At 39.5% G+C, this 26,312-nt stretch overlaps 1 pseudogene; it reads left to right on the top strand.

The window, feature by feature from the left end:
- The window catches only part of LOC132104733 (triple QxxK/R motif-containing protein-like), a 35,168-nt pseudogene extending 9,069 nt beyond the window's left edge, over window positions 1-26,099 (top strand).
- Window positions 26,100-26,312: the final 213 nt, after the last annotated feature.

Below are 26,312 nucleotides of genomic sequence, written 5' to 3'. Positions count from 1 at the left end.
CCGAACTGAGAACTATTCCACATGAATCTGCAAACAAACACAATGTTCATTATTTAACAGCTCAGTCTGTACCGAATCAAGCCATAATTCAGCACTGGAACAAAATAACAAGATGTTTACCTCTGATAATGACCTCTTGCAGGCCTGCGTCGCACACAGAAGGTGCACCAAAAAAAAAGGCAGGAGAGACCTGCGAATGTCCTGGGGAGGGGTCAGTGTCCAGCTTAAGCATCTGAGAGTATCCAGCCCAGCAGTCTGCTGCTGAAGATGGATAAGGACACTCTCTCTTTCCCCACTCCATGTAAATAAGTCTTAATGAGGCAGGAGTTGCACTTGAAACGGCCCCTGTGTGTCAACAGCTCTCACAGAGACCTTGAGTCTGACCCAGGTCTGTCGCAGCCAGCGAGGATGGCCCCTTTGCCCACCAAGCTGTTGCCTTCCCACTTTTCCACTCCTTTTCCTTCGTCTGTTTGTTTCTAATTAGAGACACCACACTCCTCGCACACCTTGCACACATACGCTCCAGGTGGCCGCTTTGCCTGGCGGGTTCATTGCAGGGCTTGCCTGTTAACTGCTACTGAGTTGAACTAGGGCACTCATGTGCAGTATGCTCTGTATACTACCTTCTATTTTTATATAAAATAGGTGTGAAATAGTATAAATGACCCACATGCAATGGGTAAATGGCAAATAGGGTAAAAGAAAAATCTTTTAAAGCACAGTTGTACTTGCTATATTTATGTTTGTTTCATATGGTTTTGAAATACTTGTTCCGTTTTTCAGAAGTTTAAATGTACTTTTAAAAAAGTCAAGTGCAAAGTAGCTTTACAAAAATGCATCGCTTTACACATCTTGATCATTTTTTTTTTCAAAAAGTTTGAAATATATTTTTATATGTTTTTGGGTTTGTTTGTTTGTTTAAAAATATCCTGAATTATAAATTCATAAATAGTTTATGCGTGTTGGTTGCACCATATGAACTTATTTTTTCATATTAATAAGTAGTGAAATGGTTTTGTTAAAATAAATGTATTATTTTTCTTAATTTTTTCATTAATAAATAGTATTAATTAAATAAAAAGTACCATTATGCCAAACTATTATGCCAAAATACTGAACAATGCCTTCTTTCATTTTAATGCAACTTTCAATATCAATATAATTTTTTTTTATCTTCTGAAATAAAAAACATGCTTATCATATCAAGGTGTAAGTCATTGTATGTATGAATAGCATTTTATTGTATTTTTTTAAATAATAATTGTTAGAACAAAAAATTGCAATACCACAATAAACATGAAATGTGACACATTGTATGTAATAATGAAACGGTTCTTAATAAAAAAAATATATAATTAATAATTACAATAATTAATAATTAAGAGTTTGCGATAATCCATTTCTGTATATTTAAAATAAGCTCAGACTCAATCAGTCATGCATAAATTAAATACTAATTTGTCTTATATCAGGTAGCACAGAAGGTTAACAGGCTTATATTAAGTAATGTTAATAAGGGTTAAAACAGGGAAATACATTAAGGTGAACTAAGAATGTTTCAGTGAAATGCATTAGTTTAATGAATCGTAATAGAAAATTGATGAAGACAACTGCATATTTGTTTTATTAAAACATTATTAATCTGTTAAATTAACAAAAAAAGCTTTCAGCCAAAACAAAATGCAAATGTATCTCCCAGTGTCACATGGCAGGAATGACCCGAGCCCCTCATTTTCTCTCTCAGGAAAACAGGATTACAAGAAAACCAAGCCGGCGCTGCGAGCCTCTTGGCTGAAGGCGGAGGCAAAGAGGAGTGCTCCGGGAATCAGGGTGAGATAGCTGTCTTTCATTCTCATTACCTCCCCCTCTATCCCAACTGATCCCTCTCTCCCTCATCTGTCAAACCACACACACACACACACACACACACACACACACACACACACACACACACACACACACACACACACACACACACTATTCATCACACCTCTCCAACCTGAGAGCAACTCAAGCAGTCTCCATATTGATGAGGCAGAGAAGAGCTGTTTGACTCTCAGAGGAGTAGTTCTCTTTCTCCCTCACCATCTCCTTTGCTTTCTCTCAATTTTTTTTCTCTCAGCTGTCACTGAATATTAATTGAGAGTTTGAGGAAAAAGCCTTTTTATTCACCATCTTTGTGTGATTTCCATGTATTAATGGCACTGGCTTGGTCAAGTGTAACTATCTGTATTGCTCATACTGTATTAAACCTGCATAATCTGCTTGGACGTTTGGGTTGTGGACATGACATCTCAAATAATACCTGACTGTTGCTTTTCTAAGCGATCAGACTTAAGAATTCCATTAAAAATGTGACAGAAAATACCATTGACTTACACTGAAAGAGACACTTGTGCCATATAGAAAGAGACCTTGGTTTTGCGTAGATCACCCAAAAATGTTGCCACAAACAGAAAATAACATGAGAAGATATTTCAAGAATATATATATTTTTAAATGCTCAATGGTCACCAAAACTGTTTGGTTTACATTTTTCTTCATAATAGCTACTTCGTTAATGTGTGTATCTATTGTTAACAGAAATTAATCTAAAGAACAGCTTTCAAATTTTCTGTGAAGACTGTCTCCTAAACCCTGTTAATTTTGGCAGGGATGTTATTTTTGGTTTGTTATTGGCATGAGAATTTGTGGTGCAAAATTTTTTTATCAGTTCTCTCAGAATCCAGATCTCCACATTGGGAACTGTAGCCAAAACCCTAGTATCTCACTGACAACAATGATGTGAAACCCAATTCATAATTCATAAACTGCAATATTTTCACAGCAGGCTGCACTGCAATGTAGAAACCCTGAGCAAGGCCATGCATTGCTGAATACAACTTAAACTGTTGTGTTTGCTTGTATTGGGTTTAGTTTGCAGACATCCCAACCTGCAAAAAGTCATTTCAGGGAGGTATCACCCCCCCAAAAAAAGGAAGGAAATACATCTCAGCTGTAGTCACCTTCTTAGTGAGACTTTGCTATCTGAATGGGAGAACCCCATCTGAATGGGAGAACTGAGATATATTGGAGCAGCCTTCCCTGCGCTTACCCTCCCTAACATGCTGTGGTCCCTAACAGATATAAAAGCATAAAATATTATTTCTATAAGCTATAGGCCTATGTAATTATTTGTTAATTATGTTTAAATATGTAGATTACTTTTACTATTTATATAATCTGCTTATAGAATTTATGTAAACTGTTTTTATTTATTTTCCATTGCAACTTTAAACAGGTCTAAGGAGTTGGTTGTTTTCATGTAGCCTTGGCAACTAACCTGAATAATATGCAGATGAAATTAAACTTGTCAACTCATCTCAACATGCCTTTTGCAATCATATTACACTCCATGGGCAATGCTTGAGCAAGACTGTCATTATGTTTGACACCTATAAGACAGGAGTACACTTTCGTGTAGTCTGCCGTAAAATGTGTCTTATACTTTTTTTGTTTTGTGGCATTCTCCCTCTGCAATGGTGCTCCTGTTTCTAGATAGACATAACTGATCAATTTTGTTCGGGACAAGAGATAAAAGCCCGCCCACACTGACAATTGATTGGTTGATTTGCAGAAACAGGCCAATCAGGATGCTCTCTGTCTTACATGCGCTTCGCACACACGCACATTAGCACACACACGCAAGGTCTCTCGCTCCCTCTCCCTCTCTGCCGTGCTTGCGCTACACGGTTTGAAACACAGTATCTGTTTCGCATACGCGCTTTTGCTCGCTCGGTCTAGATTCCGGGAGATTTTAACTAATTTGCGGGTCTCAGGGAGCCGCTTTCAATATGCGGGAGACTCCCGGAACTTCCGGGAGACTTGGGATGTCTGCCAAACAGTTTGGTATGAAGAAATCAAATGTGACGGCTGAAGATTAACTAGTCTTAGCAACTCAACTGTTATTGTGAGAAAGCCAAGCCCTCATTAAAGTTCATCTAAGTCTCATTAGTCTTTTATCCAATTACTTTGATGTATAACTGCGAAAATTATTTACATGAATTCAAAAGAAAACCATCTCATCCTTAAGGGGTCATATGAAGCTACATGCACTTTTACAAGTTGTTTTAACTGAAATGTGTTTTGGCAGTGTCTGTACACAACAACCTTAAAATGATAAAAAAAAAAAAAAAATATATATATATATATATATATATATATATATATATGAATCTGCTGAAATCTTTGCCCCTTTCTCAAAATCAACGTGACGTCCCACAGACAGGCAGTTGAGAAAGAAATCAGATGTGTATCATTATACCGAATGTACTGTCACTTAAAGCAACCGCGCCTAATTTACTATCTGCTGTCAATGTCCTTAATGTCAATAAATTACTGTAAATGGACAAAAAATATTTACTGCTCTTTACTTAATTTCATTGTAATTTTAACAAGAATTCATCTTAAATTATGTTTAATTTATACAGTGAAGTCTCTGCAATGCTATTTACATTTGATTATTCAGTTTCTGCGCCTGGACACCTACAACCTTGAAAAAGTTGATTTATTATTTATTATTACAACCTTGTTTATTTGTGCTATTTACACAATTTCAAACAGGGCCCACAGGTAAAACCTGTACCGGGGCCCCACAAACCCCAGCTACGGCCCTGATAGAGCAGATGTAGACAAGAATGACTCAAGCAAATGAAGTGTTCTGTTGTTGGATGTAATAATGAACATAGCAGTCGTCATTTACTCCTTACATCTGAGCCCCTGAATATGCAATGAATTACGTTTGTTTCTGAAGAGAATGCCCCCACCCCCCAATCTACATAAATACTATTTTCGCGTGAATCATTTGTGGTCCAGCTCTACCTATAGAGGAAGTCTGTAAGGTTTTTTTTAATGAATCTTTGCAAATCGCCTTTCCTAATATGGTGCTAATTAGCAAGTTTCATGATGAATGTGACTAAAGTAAACAATCCCTCAGAGAGTGGCTCAAAAGAGAGGGGCAGGGTCAGCAGAGCTCATTAATATTTAAAGCAAAATGCTACATAACTGTGTGCTCTGAAAGAGCTGTTTTTGACAGGGTTAAAAAGGTGTTTTTTATACTAACATTGAATAATTTTAAGCAAACAATGTCACAGACTTTTCATTAAAGGGGGGAGGGGGGTGAAATGCTCATTTTCACTCAGTCTCCTGTTAATCTTGAGTACTTATAGAGTAGTACTGCATCCTTCATATCTCCAAAAAGTAGGGATGCACCGAAATGAAAATTCTTGGCCGAAACCGAAAAAGAGAAAACCAAGGCCGAAAACCGAAACCGAAACATCGAAAGAAATTATGCCAATTATTAGTACCATTGCATTTATTGCTATGACCGTGTACTAACTTTACTAAAATTAAGACATTGCAATTGCATAAATTAATATTAAAGTTTCAAAGATAATTACAATTACATAAATTATTAAAAAAAACAACATTAAAATACATAATTACAAATTATGCAAATATTTATTAAGCACATTGCAACAATGCACAGTATTAAAATAAAATTCAAACTAAAAATTTATCCCACTCATGTGTATATTAAATAATAATGTACAGGCCTGCTGGCCTGCAGAAAGGTTTTAAAATGAACTGTTCTCTCATAAAAACAAAGTGCATTTAGGTGAAGTGTATTTGAAATTTTTCTCTGTAGGACTAGGAAATGCATTACTTCTCCAGTATAGGCAAGACTGTTATCACTTCTGGGGATGGGGACTTCAGACAGATAACCATCTAGCTGTTGAGCAGTTGAGCTTGTCATCTGCCTGACATTTTAGAAATATTTGAGAGAGTGTATTTAAATAGGGCCAGGGCATAAATAAACATTTTTATCAAATTAAAACAGAAATCTAGCAGAAAAATGGCTACAATCTGATATATAATGTCACATATATAGTAGCCTAAGAACAAAATAGCCAATGTATTATTATTATTTGAGGCACTTTCTTGCAGAATTCCACTGAACACATCAGACAACGAGGGTGCATGTCCCTCATCTGGTGCAGACACGAGTCTTTTTTTCTGCGCTCTGATCTCAGTCTCCTGCGCTTGGTGCTTCTCCGTCTCCACGCGGGTTCTGCGCGCTGCCTTATTTCCGCATCCAAGTAATGGTCTTTATACCGCGGATCAAGCACATTCGCGATGAAGTGCAGAGGATCCGAAAAGATCTCAGTGAGACGTGTGCTAACAGACTCTACTTTTTCTTTGTTTTCACTTCGTGGTCCGTCTTAATCTCTTTGTTAGGAGACGCTTTAGTGCTGCGAATAAAGGAATAAGAAGAGAGAGAATGTTCTCACTGGTGTGAAGTCAAGGGCGTAGATTTGGTTTGAACATTGGGGGGGGGGGGGGGGGGGGTTGAACGTTGTATGCTGCCCATTATTTTTTTCAAAAAAAAAACATTTTTATGTGTATTGTTATTGGATAATTTATTTCTTCCTATCTATCTATCTATCTATCTATCTATCTATCTATCTATCTATCTGGCAACATGCTTTAACTGATTACAAATTCAACATATAGAAATATGAAAGAGACAACATTTAGACATTTATTTTAAGATTTTTACATTCCACCTTAATGCATTTTAATTTTTTTTCTATGGTAACTTTTTTCTTTCTTTGGTAACTTGTTATACTGATAGTTATAGCTAAATACATTGCAATGGATTAGCTAGCTAAAATATATGTGGTGTGTACTAACTATTACACAATATTCTCATACCTCATTCTCAGTATGCTTTATTTTTTTTGCATCCCTCTCTGACCAGCAATTAAATATAGTCCGCTGTGCAGCGCTTTCTTCATTTTTGGCGTTAACATTAACCGTGTGCTCTCCCATTCAAACACCACTGGCTTGTTTTGGTGAAAGTGCGACTCATTGGTTGGGCGTTACCAATCGGTTCAATGGAGGGGGAGTATTTTTTGTCTGATTTATTATGACATACTCATATTTGATTAGGAACAAAATTATTTTTACAAAATAAATGAATTATATTTTTTCATATTATATTTTTCATTTGATCTACTGTGATTTTCATGTTGAAATAATGGGGGGGTTGTAACTGATGGATTTGAATATTGGGGGGGTTACCTCCCCCCCATCCCCCTCATAAACTACGCCCCTGTGTGAAGTGAATGTCGCGGGGAGCTCGTGGTCTGCGCTATGCAGGTGCACGTGCAGGTCGCGGTTTCTGTTTGCATCATCACAACATTTCGGCCGTGTTGTTTCGGTGAGTCTATCGGCCGAAAACCGAAAATTCGGTGGCCGAATATTCGGTGCATCCCTACCAAAAAGTCTTTAGTTTTATTATATTTATAAGAGAAAGATAGTCTGTACCGTTTTTTTTTCGGAAAAACACGAGCGGCTGGAGGCGTGGCGTGTGGGCGGAGCTAAAGAATCACGAGTGCGAGTAGGCTTTTGCGTTGAGAGTGTCTGGAAGCTATGAAATTACCGTGAGGAAAAAAACATCATCCAAAACAAACCATGGCTAACAGTCAGATTCAGCCGTATATTTATGATCCAGAATCACATCCCGAGGCTGAAATTGAACAAGAGCAGCAGCAGCAACGACTACAGCAGGACATCTCTATGTGGTATGTATTGAAACTGTATATATTTGCTTAGCGGTTTGGGAAAATGACTAAGTTCCACTTTATGTCGTCTTTTTTTTTTTTTTTTCTTTAACGGTGTACATATGGGAAGTGCAGTTTGATGGCAACATCGCATGTTGTTTACTTGATGTGCTTACGCGCCGATAGTTAAGTTAACAACACAGAGATATTTAAAGCGGTTTTACTCACCGCCTGCGGTTCCAACACACGATCGTGACCCTTTCTTGTTGGGACTGCATCATCCTTAAGAAATAAACGATATGCAAATCCGGCGTCAAACTGGGCCTTGTTTGTAAAACAAGCATCTTCGAAATGCAGGGAACAAACAAAAACACTTGCACAACTCCGTTGATGCTCTGTAAAAATAAACTCCATCCACTGGTCCCTTAATGCTGTTTTTTTTTTTGGTAATCTGTGCAGGGTTGTTTTGCCCTGGCAAACAAAAACACACTTCTTTGGTGACATTTCGCTCTCTCGCTCTGGTCAGTGAATGTCTCTGCTCTGCTCTACGGGCGCGCGATTCCGGGAGAAGTGCCCTTAGGACCCATATAAAAAAATTCCGCTCCATCTAACGTCACACAGACCCATACTCGAAAAAAACTTTCCGAAACTTGTGACAAACCGGAAGGAGTATTTTGGAACAAAAATACTCCTTCAAACGTACAACTTAATTTTTGAAACTTTGTCCATGTTTAGCATGGGAATCCAACTCTTTAACAGTGTAAAAAACTCAGTATGCATGAAATAGCATTTCACCCCCCCTTTAAGACCCTAAAGAATCATATGAACTTGTGGAAAATGGGCATCCTATGACCCCTTTAATGACTCTTAATGTTAGTTTGGGATATTTGGGACCAACTAAATGTCTTTCCACAGGTATGTGATAAGCCTATAAGTTCAGTGGTTAAACTGGTTGTTTGCTGCTGAAAGCAACATCCCCCCATTCTGTCAGAAATGTAGTTTATATCATGCATATTTGGTCATTGCCTTGGCACATTTCTGAGGAACGTGGACGCCGATTTGTTTGTTCTGGTTCGTAATGTGACCAATGGACCCCTGAGCTACAAGCTTGAGTTTTGTTCTGTTGTGTGCTTCTCTGTGGTATGTCTCCTTGGCTTTGGTTTTTCTGAGGAGTTGACTCATACTTTTACCACTTGTTTTTCCACAGGCCATTTTCTCTCGCTGTGCAGGCTTGGCAGGTGGCTCTCCATCTATGACCATATTTCTCTCAACCCGCCAAAACACACACACTTCTTTTTCGTCTTCCATCGTTCTTTTGCTTCTGTCCCATTTGTGAGTTCCATGTGAGGCTCTGGAGAGCAGGTTGAGGCTGAGGCTCTGACCGTCCTGGGGTCCGTGTTGGCAGCCCAGGCAATCTGCTGTTCTCCACTCGGTGACCAGTTGGTTCGCTGGGATGTTGCCTGCCAGCTTGGGGAGGCAGCGTGTACTCGACCACCTGCTGTGGGCACTGCTTCGTTCCCTGGTGCCTGGTTGAGCGGATGGCATCACCTGGCACAGAGTAGAGGTGCTGGCAGCCTCAGCTGTGTGGGGCGCCTAGCCTGAAAGAATCTGTGCCAACTTGCTAGCCCTGGAGCTGAAAATTGAGAGCCTGCCGGCCAACTTTAACTGTTTCACTCTTCAGTACATTCCATTGCATGCAAAAGTAAGTCCCAGTGATTTTTATCTAAGGTTAAAAAAAAACAAAAGTGCCATAGTCGTTTTGGATATATTGGTAAGGTGATACCTTCTGGCACAAGACACCAACACCAGGCCTCTGAATTGTTGTAAAACAATGCTTAGAAAAAGAATTCTGTTTCAGTTGTTCGTGTTTAATGGGAAAATCTATCAAAATTCAGTGCCCTTGTGAACTGTATTTAAGAAGATAAACTCAATAGATGTAATTTTATTAATAAGATTCGGGAGGAGCGCGTCAGATACTTAGCCTAATCAACACAGGTGGACCATAATCAAGTAATCAATCCCATAGTATAAATATCGCTGACTTACCTCTATCCATTGACGGTTTATCAGCATGATGGTTCGCTTCGTCCGTCATCTTACCACAGACCCAATTTTCGTACCAACGAAGAGAGCTACACAGGGGATTTATAAGACCTGCTGCTGCTTTTCTCGGACCCGAGATCATTTCTACCCAGCCAAACACGGCCGTTGAGCAGCATTAAGCGTCATCGTGACAGCTGCTCTCCTCGCCAAGCCACACGTCGTGGCCAATAGACCGTGCAAGCTCCGAGCTCGCCTTGCTCGACACAACAATCGTGCCGCCCGAGACCGAGCCCTCCCCGAGCGCTGGATTGCAGCAGAAGGAACCCAAACAGCACGGGTCGAACCCCAGTTCTCACCGCGGCTCCGCCTTTCACCCCGGCGTACCGGCCGAGTGGCAGTTTGAGGCCGCTTCCTCTAGCGGCGCAGACCGCGCGACGTTAACCAATACATTTTCAGGCGAAGACGCTAAAAACAGGTTCTTCTTTTTCTTCATTGGATTTTTACGGCAGTTGGCATCCAAAGTGTTGCATCTAAAAGCAGGTTCGCGGCAAAAGTTTGTTAAACGACGTCATGACGCAGTTCCGTCTTCTTCTGCTAGTGTTTTATGGCGGTTTTGGCAAACCAGCGTAAAGGTGCATTACCACCACCTGCTGATCTGGAGTGTGGATTGCGCATAGATTTGGACTACAGATACAAACGTTCCGTCGGATGAAGATGCCACTTAACCACGAAGCAAAGGCATTACATTCGCCTTACCGCGCACGTTTAAACCTCACGGAAATGATACAGACATAAGTTCCATGAAGGAGAAAAAAAAAAAAAAAAAAAAAAAAAGCTCGTAAGTCTCTGGATAAAAGAGTCTCTGCTAAATGCTTAATTTAATTTTAAATTTTAATTTCTATGCAAGTTTTCTGGTAGGACCAAATCATTTAGGGACCTATTTCACCATTCAACGGTGTGATCACTCAAAATTCATCTAAAACGCATCCGCTATAGTGTTTCAACGCAGGATAGCAAGTGTGAGTAAAATAACTGTCACCTTTTAAAGTCCACATGAAGCCAATCCACAAAAAAAAATAAATAAATAAATAAATTCTGCCTTCATAATCTTTAATCAAAATCTGAAAATGCCCCCCCCCTCTGCATTGGAGGACCTTCACTGATGATGTAGGCTTGAGGAATTTGGTGTCTGCTTAATCCAAGTAAACATCTTTAGAAACCACTTGGAAGCGAATAGCACATAACTGCCATTAACCCATTTGCTTGCAAGCATCGCCAACGGCCCCAGTTTATTATCGTTCATTTTCACAGCACATTAAACATCACTCCCTTACTTGATCTGGATAAACCCGGCATCAATTGAAAGCCAATTGACCAATATTTCGATAAAACATCATTTCAGTGACAGTTATTAAGTAATTATGTCAGGGAAACGATTCCTATTCCTGAACGGTAAACGTCGAAGTGTTAGCTCGTGGACAAATGTTGTCCGGACAAGTGTCTGCTCCCGCAGGAGCCTTTCCTGTATCTCCCCACTGCCGCAGCAGTGTCTGCTCCCGCAGGAGTCTTTCCCGTATCTCTCCACTGCCGCAGCAGTGTCTGCTCCCGCAGGAGCCTTTCCTATACCTCCTCACTGCCGCAGCAGTGTCTGCTCCCGCAGAAGCCTTCCCTATACCTCCCCACTGCCGCAGCAGCGTCTGCTCCCGCAGGAGCCTTTCCCGTATCTCCCCACTGCCGCAGCAGTGTCTGCTCCCGCAGGAGCCTTTCCTGTACCTCCCCACTGCCGCAGTAGTGTCTGCTCCCGCAGGAGCCTTTCCTGTACCTCCTCACTGCCGCAGCAGTGTCTGCTCCCGCAGGAGCCTTTCCTATACCTCCTCACTGCCGCAGCAGTGTCTGCTCCCGCAGGAGCCTTTCCTATACCTCCCCACTGCCGCAGCAGTGTCTGCTCCCGCAGGAGCCTTTCCTATACCTCCTCACTGCTGCAGCAGTATCTGCTCCTGCAGGAGCCTTTCCCGTATCTCCCCACTGCCACAGCAGCGTCTGTTCACACGCAAAAAAAAAAAAAAAATACAAAAAAAATAAATAAAAATAATTTCCGCTTATAGGTATGCCAGGCATCCCAGGTTGCGGTGACAGCATCATGTATCGACAATAGCCAAGACGATATTAGGCCCATTCTCCAATCAACGTTTTTTTTTTTTTAATTATTATTTTTTATTATAATTATCAGGCGGCCTACCATAATTCGGCTATCAAACCGCTCCGTTATCCCATCTCAGCACTGCACTCCACGCTCGCCCGTGCTCTCAAAGGATGACGTGAGCCTGCAGGTGGCAAATAAGTCTCCATCCACAAATAGACATGCATCGTTTGCAGATATAAGGTATTCCATCGTACTTTAACAGGTAAATCCGATACGTGCCACATTTTAAAGGAGCTCTCACTAACGGAGTTTAATGCCACAGTTACATTAGAATGCATCTCATTCTGGTCTCAGGGGCGGCGCGTCGGTCCCATCATGAGGCATGTGGTCTGGAGCGCGTATAACCAAGGCATCATTTCAACCGAACTCACTCCAAATATATGAACTTACCGGTTTTTGAATACCTTATATTTAAGGCATTTGTTTACGTTCATATTAGGGTTAAATCGTTGGACTTTAAATGGAATCTACTATAGTTTAAAAAAAAAAACAACAAAAAAAAAAACAAGCGCGATGACAATAGTGCCGACTACATGAACTAGCAGTTTTAAATATAGTATTTTATATTTAATGCCAGTTTATCAGTACGTCCAAAAAATATATATTCTTTTTCGATTATTGGTGATTCCATGGGCTTTTTCGTGCACCTGCATGGTTAAAATGGCAAATAGTAAGCTCAGACAAGTATAAAGAATCTTTCTCTTACTCCACCCATGCACGATTACATCGTCGATATGTACCATCGATCTCATGTGCTGACAATATGACAATACGACAACAACCACATCGCTGATACACGGCACCTATTTGGGGTACACTGGCACAGGAAATCCTATTTATTTTTGCACGCTTAATTTCAAATACAATGACTGCAACAAGATTTTTCGGACTCATTATCGGAAGCAGCTTATTGGATTTGCTAAACAATTATTCAAGTAAGCCTCACAGCGTCTACCCTCGTAGACAACCAAATCCTCCTCAGTATCGAACTCCCTTTCAGGCGCTGCAAGAGTGCTCCCGGTTGAGCCAACCTTTGCCTTCTCCGTTCAACTATCAGCAAAGCTTACTCGTATGACATCGTGAGTATTAAACTCCTGTCAGACGCTTTCCCGCTTAAGCAATCTTGGACTTTCCATCCGACCACCAGCGAAGCTTACCCGATTAAAAAGCTAGATTAACCCCCCCCAAAAAAAAAAAAAAACACCAGATGCTGGCCATAGCCTCCCGGCCAGGTAACCTTACCTTTTCGATCCTATGACCAGCGAGGCTTCTCTCTTCGATGACAGGAGCTCGAGCTCCCATCGGATGCCGACGAGAGCCTCCCGGCCAGACAACCTCACCTTTTCCATTCTGCGGCCAACAAGGCTTACCCGTTCGTTGCCTGGAGCTCACACTCCCTTCGGACGTAGGTAATAGCCCCTGGCTACCTGTTTTGCCATTCTGTCTTACGTACGGAGAGGTTTACCCATCCAATGCACGGAGTCAGGGCTCCCATTGAATGTAGGTGAGAGCTTCCCGGCTAGACAACCTTACCTTTTCGTCCTTTGGCCAGCGAGGCTTAACCGTTCGATTCCAGGAGCTAAGCTCCTGTCGGCCGAAGGTAAGAGCCTCCCGGCCGGACAACCTTTTCCGTCCTTCAGCCAGAGAGGTTTACCCTTTCGATTCCTGGAGCTAAGCTCCTATCGGACGTCGGTCAGAGCCTCCTGGCTAGACAACCTGACCTTTTCCATCCTTGGCCAGCGAGGCTCACCCGTTCGATGAGAGTGCTCCCATCGGACGCTGGCGAGAGCCTCCTGGCCAGCCAATCACGACCATTCCGCGTGGTCTAGGTTACAAAACCTACAAGCAAGCCGTTCGATGCCACAGGCACCAAACACACAAATAAACCCTCCCTCCTTCCTACGGTCGCCAAGGCTTACCCGTCTCTTGCCGTGAGTAGCAAACTCCCATAAGACGCTGACGACAGCCTAACGACCACACAAACTTACCTTTTCCATCCTACGGCCTGCGAGGCTCACCCAGTTGTTTTCGGGGAATAGGAAGTCCCCGTTGGATGCTGGCAAAAGCCTCCTGGCCACCTATCGTTACCTTTTTTGTCACACATCCGGAGAGGCTTACCCGTTCGATGCGTGTGCTCCCTTCGGACGCCGGCGAGAGCCTCCCGGTTAGACAACCTTACCTTTTCCTTTTCTATGGTCAACGAGGCTTACCCGTTCGATGCGCGTGCTCCCTTCGGACGCTGGCGAGAGCCTCCTGGACAGACTTGCTTTACGTTTCCACTCTACGGTCGGCGAGGCTTACCCGTTTGATGCGTGTGCTCCCTTCGGACGTCTGTAACAGTCTCTCGGCCACGCAACTTCCCTTTCCATTTGACGGTAGTCGAGGCTTAACCGTCCGACGCTACGAGTCTCGTCCTCTCGCCAAATCTTGCAAAAAAATAAATAAATAAAATAAATAAATAAATAAATAAATGAATAAATAAATAAATAATAATAACTCAGCTACCCTCACATCTTTTAACCCCGCCTGGCGAGGCTTACCCGTTCGATGTTCTGAGTCTAATGCCCCATCGGATGCTGCGAGAGACCTCCCAGTCGGGTTTTCCTTTCCACTCTCCCTGTCCGGCGAGGCTTACCCGTCTGATGCGTGCGCTCCCTTCAGACGTCTGGCGAGAGTTCTACCGGGCGGGCCTATGCTTGCCGGCCGCAAGTGAGTCTCATCCATCTAATGCCGTGAGTCGGGATCTCCCATCAGATGTCGCCAGAGTCCTCCTTGTCGGCCAGCCCAAAGCTTTTTATCTGCCAAACCGAGAGGACCCAGACGTCCGTCATTCTGAGTCTCAATCTCCTGTCGGAGGCTTCATGGGCCCTCTCGGTCAGCACTAGGCCCTTCACCCACTGAATAATCAGCCCCGCCAGTACTCTATGCTTTTGGGGGGGCATTCTCTAAACTGGCGGCTGTCCTCCTGTATATTTGCTTTTTGGGGGGTACTCTAGGTTCGGGCCATTCCCGAGCTCGGAGCCCTTCCCCGGACAGCACGCCAAATACGCATTCCATACCTCAGCTAATTATATGTAAGCGTGAACTATTGAATCTATATTAAATTAGAGATTCTCAGATATTGTGTTATGTCTGATATAAATTCTAAATTAAATTAGAGATTCATAGAAATAAAAATTCTGGTCAATAAGTATTTTTGCTTTTTGGCTGATACTCGATCAATTGCAGATGTTGAAATTCAATATTATTTTTTCTAAATAAATTAACAAATAAAACTTAAAAAAAAATTAATTGATAATTTTAAATGCTAAAAATACATTTGATAATGTACAGTATAAAAATTAACAATTATTGTTAGAATTGCTAAAGATTTCATTTTACAGTGTTAAAGATTAACTTTCATTAGATGACAGTAAAGGTGATATAAATGTAAAATAGTGAAAAAAAACTCAGTAGCAGATTATTGATATGACACTAAACATATTGTATATCCCTGTAATAAATTTAATAATAGTAGACATTTCTTTCAGTATCACAAGAAAACAAGACCCTGTGCTGTCTTATAAAATATTATTTTACACTAAGTGTGTGTATGTGGCCACAGACCTGCATCTCTCGCTGTATGCAAACCGTTTTTATGAGTCCCATTCACACCTTTGTGTTTTACACAGACTTTTAACACTTGTATGAGTGAAACTCACATTTTTCTGCAGCATGACAGCCAGCGGTCAGCAAAGGGTGAAGTATTACAGCACACCTGCGTCGGGCTGACATAACTACAAAACCACTTAACACAGGAGGAAAAGCCCACTTCAGCTGTTTCTGTTGGATGCTGACGCTGTACTGCACCTGGCCAAGAGGGCCAAAGTTATGAACACAGGGCCATATGAGAAAATTCCACAGAATATGGAGAAACCAGAAGACCGTGAGAATTCATACAAGGGCACATGAGGAGATGCGACTATGCATGTGTGTAAGAGACAGTGGCCTGTTGCCAGATGAATGGAACTCACTCCCAGCATGCCACAGCTGCTGCTGAGAGCCTCATGATGCTGTTGGGAATATTCCAGCATTTTCCATCAGAATGTGGGAGACTGAAACATAGGCCGCTGAATTATTAGCTTCATCAAGACAACAAGGTCCCCTCTCTCCACTCACATGCCCTCATCTGACAATTTAATTTTCACATAGCCTCCTCTGATCTTACGTCTTTTTCTCATTAAAAAATATTAGACCACAACTGTACCATGACTTATTACTTTGTGTTTCAGGAAAATATTTTTTGTTCAGTGACATATATTCCATTTTGTGTCCAACTGTACTTTGGGTCAATGACATAACTGTATATTCCTTTTTGTGTCCAACAATACTTATACAAATATAAAGTACCAATGCAGCATGGTTGCAGTTGTTAACTAAACCTAAAATCATTAAAAATCATTTTAGTCATCAAAAGTATTACTATTTTTATTACTAAAAAAATTAATAAATTATAACTAAATAGAAATATATATATATATATATATATATATATATAACAACAACAATGAAATTGCAAAAACACATAAAACTCAAATTATAAAAATGTAAATATAAAAGTGAATGCAAAATCGGCATGTATAAATAATACTAAAATAATAATGCAATCACTGCAAACATTCACGTATACACCTCTTCTATATATATATATATATATATATATATATATATACACACACAGGTGCATCTCAATAAATTAGAATGTTGTGGGAAAACGTGTGTATTAAATAAATACACTGCACACAGACTGAAGTAGTTTAAGTCTTTAGTTATTTTAATTGTGATGATTTTGGCTCACATTTAACAAAAACCCACCAACTCACTCTCAACAAATTAGAATATGATGATATGCCAATCAGCTAGTCAACTCAAAACACCTGCAAAGGTTTCCTGAGCCTTCAAAATGGTCTCTCAGTTGGGTTCACTAGGCTACACAATCATGGGGGAGACTGATCTGACAGTTGTCCAGAAGACAATCATTTACACCATAAGCCACAAACATTCATTGGCAGAAGAAGCTGGCTGTTCACAGAGTCCTGTATCCAAGCATGTTAACAGAAAGTTGAGTTGAAGGAAAAAGTGGAAAAAAAATGATGCACAACCAACTGAGAAAACAGCAGCCTAATGAGGATTGTCAAGCAAAATTTATTCAAGAATTTGAGAGAACTTCACAAGGAAGGGACTGGGGTCAAGGCATCAAGAGCCACCACACACAGACGTGTCAAGGAATTTGCTGAACCACAGACAACGTCAGAGGCGTCTTACCTGGGCTAAGGAGAAGAAAAACTGGACTGTTGCCCAGTGGTTCAACGTTTTCTTTTCAGATGAGAGCAAGTTTTGTATTTTATTTGGAAACCAAGGTCCTAGAGTCTGGAGGAAGGGTGGAGAAGCTCATAGCTCAAGTTGCTTGAAGACCAGTGTTAAGTTTCCACAGTCTGTGATGATTTGGGGTGCAATCTGCTGGTGTTGGTCCATTGTGTTTTTTGAAAACCAAAGTCACTGCATCCGTTTACCAAGAAATTTTGGAGCACTTCATGCTTCCTTCTGCTAACCAGATTTTTGAAGATGCTGATTTCATTTTCCAGCAGGATTTGGCACCTGCCCACACTGCCATAAGAACCAAAAGTTGGTTAAATGACCACGGTGTTGGTGTGCTTGACTGCCCAGCAAACTCACCAGACCTGAACCCCATAGAGAATCTATGGGTTATTGTCAAGAGGAAAATGAGAAACAAGAGACCAAAAAAATGCAGATGAGCTGAAGGCCACTGTCAAAGAAAGCTGGGCTTCCAGACCACCTCAGCAGTGCCTCAAACTGATCACCTACCAGGTATTGAGTACATGTACAGTAAATTAACATACTTTCCAGAAGGCCAACAATTCACTAAAAGTGTTTTTTTATTGGTCTTATGAAGTATTCTAATTTTTGAGATAGTGAATTGGTGGGTTTTTGTTAAATATGAGCCAAAATCATCACAATTAAAAGAAACAAAGACTTAAACTACTTCAGTCTGTGTGCATTTAATTGATTTAATACACGAGTTTCACAATTTGAGTTGAATGACTGAAATAAATGAACTTTTCCATGACATTCTTAATTTATTGAGATGCACCTGTATACAGTGGTGCAAATAAGTGGTGCCCAGGGGGGCATGCGCAACCAAAAGAAAAAAGGTGCTGTGTAAATAAGTTCATACCGCTCATTTTTCATACCAACATGATTGAAAGTGAAAGTGAAGTGACATTCAGCCAAGTATGGTGACCCATACTCAGAATTTGTGCTCTGCATTTAACCCATCCGAAGTGCACACACACAGAGCAGTGAACACACACACACACACACTGTGAGCACACACCCGGAGCAGTGGGCAGCCATTTATGCTGCGGCGCCCGGGGAGCAGTTGGGGGTTCGATGCCTTGCTCAAGGGCACCTAAGTCGTGGTATTGAAGGTGGAGAGAGAACTGTACATGCACTCCCCCCACCCACAATTCCTGCCGGCCCGGGACTCGAACTCACAACCTTTCGATTGGGAGTCCGACTCTCTAACCATTAGGCCACGACTTCCCCGTTAATAATAACAGCTGTCAATCACCATTTTAGGTCAACTAACTGCAAATACTGTATAAGTATTTCATTCAGTGACACACTTCCCTTACACTCTTCACTTGCCACCAACCCATTTTTATGAATGAAGGCCAGTATCACTGATACCAATACTACTCAAGTCTCTTGGAAATAGTTTTTTTTTCTCTAATATTTAATGATTGACTATAGCAATTCAACTTTACAGTATACCTGTAATTGAGAGCTATCAATATAAACATTTATTAGACTTTAAAAATAACTTCTACTTTAAGTGAACTTAAAACAATCTTCACATTATAACAACCCATTATAATAAATGTCATATTTAGCTACCTAAGCCCTTGAGCAAGTAGAAAAATAAACATACCGGAAAAAGTTACCAAACACTAAATGATAAATTATATATAGACGAATCCTTAAAGCTACTGTACATAAGTTATTGATTTTACAAATTTTTTTCTTTTGTTCTTTGCGAATTTATGATTTATGATATTAAAAATATAAATACAATAAAAATACAGGTTAAAATGTGTATGTAAATATTTTCTGAACTGGTACCGGCTACATTTTTTTTTATATAAAAGTGTGGGCTTTACATTTCTGCCCTCTTTTCATCAGGTTGGACAGTCTTATTAGGCATTGACACTCTTGTAAACAGGACACATTTGAACTAGTTTGTCCCTCTGTTGCTACTGAGTCTGTATTTTAAAATTTGGAAACATTTGCCACACATTTCACCAGAGACAAATGCATAACAATTCCCTTTGGATGTGATGACACTTAGGCTCCAACACAAAGCAGTTAAATAAAGAACGTGAATCAGCGTAAGTCCAGAGGTGGAAAGTAACGAATTACATTTACTCGCGTTACTGTAATTGAGTAGCTTTTTTGTGTACTAATACTTTTTAAAGTAATTTTTTTAATCTGTAATTTTACTTTTACTTAAGTATATTTTGTTTGAAGTATTGTACTTCGCTACATTTTAAAACACATTAATTACTGAGTAAAAAAATAAATAAATCGCTCCCTGGAAACTACGTCAGTAAATAATGGGCAGGAGGGCAAACTGGCGCTAAAATCAAGGGAAAGATGCAGACGGACAAAACAGGCGTTAGTGGTGCAGACACCGCTGAAAACGAAACCCCGTCATATTCTGAAGTTGAACTCGAAGGAAATGAAGTGAACCCATGGCCATATGTATGCTCTATTATGCAGTGTAAGCTGTACTTGCCTAGGAAGACCAAACTAGCAGCTTATAAAATCTCGACAAGATATCAACCCTTCGCAAGAAGAGGTAAGCTAAATAATTGCATCGTTGCATTGGTGGTTAAAATGAAGCTTTGACATTTTAACAAGAGGTTTTGCACAAATTAGCTAAAAAGACCGTGGTGAGGAGTGTGCTATTTTTGTTTTAATGATGTGCGCGCGCATTTATAGTGCGTTCTTTCACTGTGTGATTCAGTCTCCTAAAATGCATTTAGAATGATCACAGAATTGAAGATATAGGGGCAGAAAATTCACATATTTATATAATTTCATATATTAAATCAAAATCACACAAAGAATGCCATCTTTTCCTCCAAAAATCATCATGAATATATACATACATATATATAACAGTTCAGTAAACAAGTTAATTAAGAGACTTGCGTTTTAGACACCATATTGCCTTTTTAGCTCTATTTCTACAACAGAAAATAATTCCAAACACAGCCACCAAAGCACAGTTTTGCGTCTCTGAGCAACGTGACAGTGTTTCGTTCCTGAATGAATCAACCGTTTAAATGATTCGGTTCAATCGCAATGACTCACTTATTAACAGTGACTTGCTGACACATACTGGCCATTTTAATTTCACATTTAAAGATTTTTTTTTTATAATTAATTTCTTATCATTTCAAATGAGTATTCAACATTTCATGTCTTGTATATCAAAACATTATTCATGCATTTGTAACTGCAGGTTAAATGCATTCTTGTCCTGCACTAAACAGTGTAATACATCTAAATTCCACTTCCAATGAATCTTCTGCATTTCCTCTGCATTAAAAGATGAGTTTGTTGATAATGATTTGCCTGGTAACAGCCCAAATGTTTTATTATTCTAAATAACTGATTCCTTTAATTAAAAACAACTAGTTTGAGATTAATAGACCTATCCCAGGGGTGTCAAACTCAGTTCCTGGAGGGCCATAGCCCTGCAGAGTTTAGTTCTAACCCTGCTCCAGCACACATATCATGTAGTTTTCAAATAAACCTATATGATTAGATTAGCTGGATCAGGTGTGTTTAATTAAGGTTATATCTAAACTGTGCAGGACTGTGGCCCTCCAGGAACTGAGTTTGACACCCTTGGCCTGTCCCATTTTGACTCCCTCCCACTGTTAAAATGTAACTAAGTAATTTTTACTCTGAGTAAATTTTAAATGAGCTACTTTTTACTTTTACTTGAGTAGATTTTTAGACTGGTACTTTTACTTGTACTTAAGTAAAATTTCATTAATGTAATGGTACTTTTACTTGAGTAGAATATTTTTGTACTCTTTCCACCTCTGCGTAAGTCTTTGGTAATGTATGAAACTAAAGTGCATGAAATGTAAAAGTTTTCCAATTAAGAGAGGCTTTAGCTGTTTGGAGTCTGGCTGGAACAAGATAAATTCAGTGGGCAGTGAGTGCTAATGAGGACATACACACTGATGACTGTCGCCATAGCTTGTACACAGATAGTCATGGCCGTCGTGGAGGCTTTTAATTGCCCCTTACAATTTATCTGCAAGAATTATTATTAGCCTCCTGTTTGCTGGGTGGCTTATCTCTGCCTGCTCGGGGTGCATTTGCATGCTGCTCTGTGTTTGATGTTTGTGTGTGTGTGTTTATGTGTGAATGAACACAGGAGGGGGGATAGATATATGTGTGGATTATTTCACTTTCTCCCTTTCTCTTCATCTTTCATTCTTTTTCCAAGTGCTTCCGTCTTTGAAGAACATACTGTAGGACAACACTAGGAGGATGCATGATGCAATGGATTAATGATCAAACAACAGCAACAAAGGCTAAAATTATTGGTATTCATCACATTCATTCAGTTTATTAGCAAATTAAGGTCTTGTTTACAATCATAGATTGTGTATCAAATTGGCTCATAGATTGTGGACAAAATTTAACATACACTCGATCACAAGTGCGGTGTGGAGTACCTCAAGGCTCAGTACTAGGGCCGCTACTCTTCACGCGTTATATGTTTCCCTTGGGAGATATCATCAGGAAACATGGTGTTAGCTTTCACTGTTATGCTGATGATACTCAGCTCTATATTTCTTCACAGCCCGGTGAAACACACTAATTTGAAAAACTAATGGAATGCATAGTCGATATAAAAAACTGGATGACGAGTAATTTCTTACTGCTAAATTCTGAAAAAAACAGAGGTGTTAATTATAGGACCTACCTGTAAAACTCTGCTTGTAATAACCTAGAACACTGTCAAAGACTTGATGGTTGCTCTGTCAATTCTTCGTCATCAGTTAGGAACCTAGGTGTGCTATTTGATCGCAATCTTTCCTTAGAAAGCCACATTTCTAGGATTTGTAAAACTGCATTTTTCCATCTCAAAAATATATCTAAATTACGGCCTATGCTCTCAATGTCAAATGCAGAAATGTTAATCCATGCATTTATGACCTCAAGGTTAGATTATTGTAATGCTTTATTGGGTGGTTGTTCTGCACGCTTAGTAAGCAAACTACAGCTAGTCCAAAATGCAGCAGCAAGAGTTCTTACTAGAACCAGGAAGTATGACCATATTAGCCCGGTCCTGTCAACACTGCACTGGCTCCCTATCAAACATCGTATAGATTTTAAAATATTGCTTATTGCTTATAAAGCCCTGAATGGTTTAGCACCTCAGTATTTGAATGAGCTCCTTTTACATTATAATCCTCTACGTCCAGTACGTTCTCAAAACTCAGGCAATTTGATAATACCTAGAATATCGAAATCAACTGTGGGCAGCAGATCCTTTTCCTATTTGCCGCCTAAACTCTGGAATAACCTACCTAACATTGTTCGGGAGGCAGACACACTCTTGCAGTTTAAATCTAGATTAAAGACCCATCTCTTTAACCTGGCTTACACATAACATACTAATATGCTTTTAATATCCAAATCCGTTAAAGAATTTTTAGGCTGCATTAATTAGGTAAACTGGAACCGGGAACACTTCACATAACACCCTATGTACTTGCTACATCATTAGAAGAATGTCATCTACGCTAATATTTTTCTGTTTCTCTCTTATTCCGAGGTCACCGTAGCCACCAGATCCAGTCTGTATCCAGATCAGAGGGTCACTGCAGTCACCCGGATCCAGTACATATCCAGACCAGATGGTGGATCAGCACCTAGAAAGGACCTCTACTGCCCTGAAAGAATGTGGAGACCAGGACAACTAGAGCCCCAGATACAGATCCCCTGTAAAGACCTTGTCTCAGAGGACCACCAGGACTAGACCACAGGAAACGGATGATTCTTCTGCACAATCTGACTTTGCTGCAGCCTGGAATTGAACTATTGGTTTCGTCTGGTCAGAGGAGAACTGGCCCCCCAACTGAGCCTGGTTTCTCCCAAGGTTTTTTTCTCCATTCTGTCACCGATGGAGTTTCGGTTCCTTGCTGCTGTCGCCTCTGGCTTGCTTAGTTGGGGTCACTTCATCTACAGCGATATCGTTGACTTGACTGCAAATAAATGCACAGACACTATTTAATTGAACAGAGATGACATCACTGAATTCAATGATGAACTGCCTTTAACTGTCATTTTGCATTATTGACACACTGTTTTCCTAATGAATGTTGTTCAGTTGCTTTGACGCAATGTATTTTGTTTAAAGCGCTATATAAATCAAGGTGACTTGACTTGACTTGACTTGACTTTACAGTATCTGCAAATGTTAATTATTTTACTAAAATAAGAGCGATCATACAAAATTTTTATTTCGTACTGACCTGAATAAGATATTTCACATAAAAGTAATTTACACGTAGTCCACAAGAGAAAATAAGAGTTGAATTTATAAAAATAAATGTATAAGTTTGCTTGATTCGTAATACTGTGTTGTTACCTGGATGTAAAGTTTTAAATGCGGTCATTTTTATAAATTCTACTCTTATTTTCTCTTGTGTACATCTCTACATGTGTGCATTTTTCAAATTCTTGAATTTTTTGCCATCATATCATATCATATTTTTATTTTATTTAGTACTGCCCTTCAGAATATACTTAGATATTTCCCAGAAGACAAAATAAGTTCAGTTAACCCTTATCTTCAAATTCAAAAAGTTTACACCCCTGGCTCTTAAACCATCGTTTTTCCTCCTGGAGCTTTAGTGAGGGTTTGAACCTTCTGTAATAGCCACATAGAGTATGAGTCCTTCAGTTGAGAAGATGGATCTCAAAATCATACAGTCATTGTTGAAAAGGGTTAGAATACGCAAAAAATACAGGAAAACCAAAGAATCTGTGGGACCTGAAAGACTTTTCAGAAGAACAGCAGCCGGTTTAATTGGTCAGGACAAACAAGGGGCTCCTAAACGACTATCAAAAAAAAAAAAAAAAACTGTGGATCTTCTGGGTAACACAGTATTAAGAATTAAGCATATGTAAACTTTTGAATGGGGTAATTTTTATATCAGCTATTTTCTCTTGTGGACTGTATTTAAATAAATCTTAATGAGATTCATTTTGTATGATCCCTCTTATTTTGGTAAAATCATTAACATTTTGCAGATACTGTACTTGTTTGCATAACCCTTTTCCTCAATGTTTAACATACCCACACAATCTGTAAGATCTTCACTATCTTAAAGAAATATTGAAATCCCACATACTGGTAAAAAAAAAAAAAAATCTGAATTCACTGTAATTTGCTTTGGATAAAACCATCTGCTAAAGGCATAAATGTAAATGTGAAATAAATTATGATTATAGTATAATGTAATTTATTTATTTCTACCCTGAAAACTATTTTTATTGATATTTAAGTATATTACACAAAGCAAAATAATTGAAATTACATAAACAATCCTGGTCATCCTCATCCTTAGACCATTCAAGATTTGCAGAAATTTTGTATTGCATTACTCTCTCACCAGTGGATGCTTTGCAGTCAGTGGGTGCCGTCAGAATGAAAGTATGTCCCTCATCCATCAATCAAAGTCGTATGAAGTGAAAAGATGTGTGTTTTTCAGAAACAAATCCATTGAGACTTTAAACTGTTGCTTCCGGATTATAACCATAATCTTGAGAAATTAGCATAAACAAATATGTTCATGGTATTTTGATGTGAAAGGATGAGATGGGTGTTGTCACTGGAGGAGGCATAATTGTCTATTTTGGCCAGAAACAATGGTTTAAAGTTAAAAAGCCTTAATAATTTATAAGTTTCTTTTAAATATGCAGCTTTCACTTCAAAAGGCATTAATTGATGGACTGGAGTCGTGTTGTGGATTATTGTGATGTGTTAATCAGCTGTTTGGACTCTCAATCTGATGGCACCCATTCACTGCAGAGGATCCATAGGTGAACAAGTGATGTAATGCTAAAATTCTCCAAATCTGTTCCAGTGAAGAAACAAACTCATTAACCTCTTGAATGGCCGGAGGGTAAGTACATTCTGAGCCAACTTTCATTTTTGGTTGAACTATTCCTTTAAATAAAAAACAAGATAAAAAAAAAAAATCTTTGATATTCTACAAGAGGTGTATAAACTTTTCAGCAGAAAACTTCTCAAAGCTCTCTTTGGTATTTACTTGCAGTTTTCTCTAATTGTAATTAATTTCTATGAAAAACATCAACTTCTGAATGTTCCAACGATGCAAAAAAGGTCCACAACCACACTTGATTAGAAAGGCTGATAACGAGTTATCAAGATGAAGAACAATTGCTTTGTTAAATACTTGAGTGCTCTTAATGAAACTCAGGTTGATGAGGATTGTGATTTAACACAAAAGGTAATAAATGACTGATTTAAATCGAATTTATGCTTGAATGCCGCTCCTTCAGCAATCATCAATTTAGCTCGGGCATTAAGCTCCCAACAAGTCTTAATTAGAACAAAGACATTTCTGGGAGATTAACTTTCTCTGAGCCTGCTGGGTCTGCCAAACCCTATTTGTGTCACAGTGAGAGGAAAGATAAAAGGCTCAAAATATACTGATTCTTCTGCTGAGCATTTGTGGTGTAAATTACATATATGTGTTTGGTTATGATCAGTCTTGTGTCTATGACCATGCAACGAAAAGAGTGTGTTTCATTCTCAAAATGCTAGAGAATGGCATTGCAACATTTAGTCATTTTAAAGCACTATTAAATATGCATTTGAATAATGTTACATAAACACTTTTCCAGCAAAGAGCTGTCTGATCAATAATTTTTTTAATGTTATTTGTTGTATATAGGCTTCCCTAATTGTAGATTAAAAAGTTCTTAATGTTCTTCAGATCAGTTGGTTTATGGGTTTTCATTTTCTGAAAAACTTCATTGTGGCTGTCTTGGTCTTCCTGCTATGCATCTATGCATTCTTCTACCTCAAAAGCACCGAGCTGGATCTGGATGTGGACATGGACTGAAGGACTTTTCTCAAATATGCCATCTCAGAGGATTCTGGGTGACTGAACCTATGAACTTTTATACCAGCAGAAGCTGAAATAAGATGAGTCTTAAAGTGCTTAGCAGCATGAAGTTCTCAGAATCTCAGATTTTTTTTGTGTGTGTGTTTATCCTTGATATCCTTTTTTGATTATTAATAAAGCTTCACATGTCCCACAGCTTTATGATACAAA

The sequence above is a fragment of the Carassius carassius genome, chromosome 25 (assembly GCF_963082965.1).
Source record: "Carassius carassius chromosome 25, fCarCar2.1, whole genome shotgun sequence".
In the NCBI taxonomy this organism is placed as follows: Eukaryota; Metazoa; Chordata; class Actinopteri; order Cypriniformes; family Cyprinidae; genus Carassius; species Carassius carassius.
Note: the sequence above shows the minus strand (reverse complement) of the source record. Positions and strands in the feature narration are given on the sequence as shown.